At 40.1% G+C, this 6,176-nt stretch overlaps 1 pseudogene; it reads right to left on the bottom strand.

The window, feature by feature from the left end:
* Nucleotides 1-684: 684 nt before the first annotated feature.
* Nucleotides 685-6,176, bottom strand: part of LOC127644424 (calcium-binding mitochondrial carrier protein SCaMC-3-like) — a 13,609-nt pseudogene continuing 8,117 nt past the window's right edge.

The raw sequence follows: 6,176 nt of genomic DNA, 5'->3' as shown, positions 1-6,176 counted from the left end.
ACACAAACGCATGGGCGGGACAAAAGAGCCACAGAGAGCTGAGAGACGTCTCCTATAGGCGCTCTTAATCATGAGCCGTTGGGCTGGCCAATCAGAGAGCAGCTGGAAGAGGGCGTTGTGTGATCATTGGATGTGCTTTGCGGGAGCCAATCAGAACTCAAGAATTGACCAATGAGGTTCAAGAAAACGCTTATTGACAATAATAGACGTGTGGATCAGCAAATAGGCATTATTTCTTGGTGGTTTTATGGATTTGCGAAATATAGTTTCCGTGTAGAACAGACAAGCACACACACCAGCACACTGCAAGAGAACAAGGCCTTTTCTAGCGGGCCTCAACGAAAATATCCAATCAAGACTCTATACATTTTAATTTAATAATTTAATATACATAGATTATTTGCATGTATTCAATAAAAAGATGTAGTTTGCTTTTTAAGAAAAAAAAAAACGCACAGAAGAACCGCAAAAATAGACAATGGTCATATAGTTGTTTTGTTTACATCCAAATAAGAACAGCAGCCTATTCATGTTTACAGAAACCTTGGAAATTAAACATACCCAGAGAGAATCTGCTGCCATTTTATTATACTTTCCACACTATTTTTATAAAAATCTGTGTAATTCATCAGAATAGATGTAAACATGTTAAAATGTTCAAAATTTAGGTGAGAGAACTCATATTCATGAAAGAAAACATTAAAAGGTGCACTCCATAATATTTTTTAATTGCTTAAAATGTCGTATTGGACGTGCACTGACACCTAGCGGTTATATTCGACTGGTCATGTGATCAAAACATGGCAGCCTACATGAGGGGACCCTCTCCATGTAGAATAAAACAGCTTTTTATAAGGTTACTGATATGCCTGGAGTCTACATCTCATTTACAAATTACTATTTATTATTTTGTGAGTAAAACTCTTTTAATGAGGAAAAAGTCAGGTGGCAATAAAGTTAATAGCATATTGACCTAAAACTGGCCCTAACAAAAGGTCATTTAAAAAATCAAGAAACCACACATACACTCTCACATTTGTTGGTTAATAAGGCATTCTGCTCCTGAACATATGTAAACTGCACACTTAAAGTCCTTCAGTTGTTTTGAGAGTGTAGAAAAGCAGAACGCCAACATTGCAACATAAGTCTTGATAACACACACCCCTTTGTGGCATACGGTTTGAGTTTACATGTTAGCATTAGCATCTAGCTACATTCACCACCTTAAAACGAACTATTATTTCACTTTATGTTAACATTTAAAAAGTGCTTTAGCAGCTCCGGCCTCATATACCTTAGGCACTTTTCTTCACCTGAAAAAGTCGAAGGACAACCGTCACAAACCGTAGCACAATGGGTTGTGGGCAATGTTAGCCAAAAAACCATGCATGGATGCACACTTTGAAAATCCACCAGATAAAGTATAACATTTGGGCACATACTATATTATAAGATAATATGAGCCTCATTCAAGAATCATAAGAAAGACGTTGTTTTAAATAGGTTGTAAAACCGTTCTTACGTGAATTATCACATTCAAGTCAATATAACAGTTTACGCAAGAATGATTTTACTAGCGATTGATCAGCGTCCATCAACGGTTAAACACACACAGGCGACACAGTACAGCACATGCTCACACAAGCTTTTATTTTACCACATCCAGAAGGGCTTTCCCAGTATACCTGAATATCAGCCCCCTGTTGACCAACAATACAAATTAACACAAACAAAAAAATAAATGAATCTCTGTGATTAAGAAATGAGTCAGGACAGTACCTCTTAGATTCTGCATACTTCTGTTTTAATATCAGTCTGTTATAGAGTCGTTTTCTGACATTCGTTTTGTCCTCTGGAAGAGTGACAGTGGACTGTTGTTTTTTTGGTAAATGCACCTCAACCCTTCTCTCATACCGCCAGTGTCTTTAGACATTCATAAATGAGTCCCATTGTCTTTTCTCGTCCATCTTTTAACACAACATTTTTGGTCTTTTTTTTCTGCACACACTCATAGCCTCTCTCTCTCTCTCTCTCTCTATCTCAGATTCCTACTCCCAGTACTTTCCTCATGTGTTCATAGACGACGTAGGAGATGCTGACAGCTGGGATAACCTTGAGGAAGTTTGGAGCGATGCCTCGGTAGAGTCCCACCACACCCTCCTGAGCTACAATATTCCTGAAGAGAGTCAACATGGACAGCTGAGGAGCACCTTTCACTGATGCTGAGAGTGATAAACGAGAAAAAAAGGGAACAGTATTTAATAACACAAAATCTAAACAATCTGTTATATTACAACATTTTCGAAATGTCCCTTAAAACATTCTATCCATCCAACCAACCAACCACCTATCTTGTTTTCAAAAAACATATTTTCTCCATCATCTCTTTCATCCACTCATCCTATTTTCATAATCGATTCATCATCCATCCATCTTACATCCAAACATCATCCATCTTTTTATTAATTTATTTTTTTATCCCCTTTTCTCCCAATTTGGAATGCCCAATTCCCACTACTTAGTAGGTCCTCGTGGTGGTGCGGTTACTCGCCTCAATCCGGGTGGCGGAGGACGAGTCTCAGTTCGGCTTCTGAGACGTCAATCCGCGCATCTGATCACGTGACTCATTGTGCATGACACCGCGGAGACTCACAGCATGTGGAGGCTCATGCTACTCTCCACGATCCACACACAACTCACCACACGCCCCATTGAGAGAACCACTAATCACCACCACGAGGAGGTTACCCCATGTGACTCTACCCTCCCTAGCAACCGGGACAATTTGGTTGCTATGGAGACCCAGCTGGAGTCACTCAGCACACCCTGGATTCAAACTTGCGACTCCAGGGGTGGAAGTCAATGTCAATACTCGCTGAGCTACCCAGACCCCCGACATCATCCTTTTTTTCATACATCCATCCATCATGCATCCATCCATTTTCTATTATCTATCCATACATCTTACATCCATACATCCACCCATTCATTTTTCCTCATCATTTATCCAACCATCATTCATCTTTCATTCCTCCTTATCCATCCATCATCTAGCCATCCATCCATCCGTCCATCCATCTAATTTCAATAATCCATCCATCCTTTTAATTTTAATCATCTATCCATCCATCATTCATCCAGCCATACAATTTTCATCATCCATCTTTCTTCCATCCATCCATCCGTTGATCTTTTATCCATCCATTCTTTTTACAACCATCCATCCATTTTTCCATTCATCAGTCATCTTTCATCCATCCACCCATCTTATTTTCATAATCCTTTCACACATCCATGCTTGCATCATCCATTTATCCTTCTTTCATCCATACATCTATCCATCCAATTAACATCATCCATCCATTTTTTATCCATCCATTTTCATCCATCCTATTTTCATCATCCACTCATTTATCCATTGTCCATCCATACATCTTTCATCCATCCATCCATCCAACCACCTATCTCGTTTCCATTATCCATTTTTTCTCCATCGTATATTTCATCCATTAAACATCTATCCACCCATCCTATTTTCATAATCCATCCATTCATTCATCAATCATTGATCCATCGTTTTTGTCTCAGTACACACAGTTAACCATTTTGTCTCTCTCTCTCTCACCCTGAGCCTGCATGCGTGTTCTGATGAGGGCAAGCGGGTATGATGCCAGCTGTCCGCAGGTGCTGGAGACAGTGCCACAGCCCACCAGCACCAGAACGCCTGGGTCAGCCGACCCCCATGTTCCGCTGCAGCCACGCGTTCTTCAGCGTCTGACAAAGAGGAAGACATCATGAGGAAGAGTCTTTATGAAGAAACTATTGTGAATCCACACACTCAAACACACCTCATAGACAGCGAGATCTATGCCCGCATAAGGGATAATGCCCAGCATGTTGGGTAGATATCCTTTATAGAATGCCAGAACGCCCTCCTTCTGCAGGATCTGCTTCGCACAGTCCGCCATACTCGAATACTGGCCTGTTTTACGAAGAGTAAGACGTGTCTTCAGCACCTAAAACACAGAGAACGATAGAGACAGACAGGAACAGAGAGAGACAGAGACAGTAAACTTCAAAGACGATGTGTGAAGAAACTCGCTGTCAAACCACATTAGATGACATCATCTGTATGTGTGTGTGTGTGTGTGTGTGTGTGTGTGTACCTCCATAGGGTATATAATAGTTTGAGCTGTGGCTCCAGCCAGAGATCCAGCGACGAATCTCTCCTGGACTTTTAGAGTTCCTCCATCTTTTCTACCTCTCATTAACCACTTAATCTGCAGCCAGAGGAAGAGAGAGAGAGAGAGCTCTGACTATACTGTGTGGGTGAGTATGAGAGAGAGATGGCGAGTGAGGTGTACCTCTTCATAAGCGAGGAATTTGATAGCTGTCTCTGGAGCGATCTTCAGTATATTGATGCCATTGCCCCTCCAAAGCGCCGTGAGACCCCCTTCCTTAACCATTGCTCGAAGACCATGCAAAACATTTCCTTTATCAGAGCTCTGGCCATGCACCTGCACAAACAAACACAAACAAAGAACAAGGCAAATTCAAAATCTTGTGTCTCTCAAACTCCAGGATTATAATAAAACACCCCTTCATATAATAAACAGCTGTCTGTTTAGCTGCAGTGTCTCTTATGACCTCCAGGGGTCCTTATGTGCTGATGGAAACCCTCACTTTTCAGATGACAGTCAAAGTAACTCTCTGAAACTGCCACATATGTTAAATTACTGTAAAATCGCCAGATTAACCTCATCGGTTACAGCTATTATGGTTTACAACTCCACAATGCCATCAACTCTCTGATGTCATATGTCAGAGCATCCTAACCTTGTACGTGCAGGTATATTGGTCAATCACAATAGATAGTTTTACATCTAAATATTTTACACCACTTTGAAGACAGACAGTTAATTCTAGACCAGTGCTGTCTCACCTGCAGAAACACTTTGAGACGGTCAAGCGGTGCGGTACATGTTCTGGATACAGACCCCGCCACGGCCCCCGCCATCAGCTGCCGCCACACAAACCCAGACTGCCTCTCCTTCTCTGAGAATTCATCTGGAACAGTTAGAAGCTCTCCGATATCCAACATCTACACAAAAACATAAACATCTTGTATAATGGCATACATGAAAAGATGTTACAGTCATAAACCTCACTGAGCCAGTTGTGTGTCTTGTGGCTCATACCACTGAGTGTTTCCAGAACTGTGCGATTTCCTCCATGTTGTCCAGAGGGTTAAACAGGAAGTGATCTCGCCACTCGGCCCAGTCAATAGTCATGGAACGGTCTTTATCCATACTGCATAAACACAAGTCACTAGTCTATTATAGGGCAGCTATAGTATATACTGACACAAAACCACAAAAATCTTTTAGAAAAAGCTTCACTTTTTCAAACTGAGCATAAGCATATAAACCTTTCCAGTATTTTCGCAGCCTGTTCCACTGTGACCTCCACTCCTAGATTATGTAGTGACTGCTGGATCTCACTAGCATCAACTTCACCTACAAAACACACATATGAAAAAACTATTAATTACAGCTGTTACATAAGGTAATAGATACTATATATAGATAATAAAAGTGCTGTAATATTACATATGCTAATAGAATTAAGAGGCTATTGATGCTAACAGACATATAATATAAGACGTAATATGAGGTTATACAGTGATGTATGCTAACAGTGATATGAGGTTATAGGTGCTAACTGTGATATGAGGTTATAGATGATAACAGTGATATGAGGTTATAGATGCTAACAGTGATATGAAGTTATAGATGATAACAGTGATATGAGGTTATAGATGCTAACAGTGATATGAAGTTATAGATGATAACTGTGATATGAGGTTATAGATGATAACAGTGATATGAGGTTATAGATGCTAACAGTGATATGAAGTTATAGATGATAACAGTGATATGAGGTTATAGATGCTAACAGTGATATGAGGTTATAGATGCTAACAGTGATATGAGGTTATAGATGATAACAGTGATATGAGGTTATAGATGCTAACAGTGATATGAAGTTATAGATGATAACAGTGATATGAGGTTATAGATGCTAACAGTGATATGAAGTTATAGATGATAACAGTGATATGAGGTTATAGATGCTAACTGTGATATGAGGTTATAGATGATAACAGTGATATGAGG

The sequence above is a fragment of the Xyrauchen texanus genome, chromosome 5, assembly GCF_025860055.1.
Source record: "Xyrauchen texanus isolate HMW12.3.18 chromosome 5, RBS_HiC_50CHRs, whole genome shotgun sequence".
In the NCBI taxonomy this organism is placed as follows: Eukaryota; Metazoa; Chordata; class Actinopteri; order Cypriniformes; family Catostomidae; genus Xyrauchen; species Xyrauchen texanus.
The sequence above is the reverse complement of the archived record's forward strand: the minus strand, read 5'-3'. Positions and strand labels throughout refer to the sequence as shown.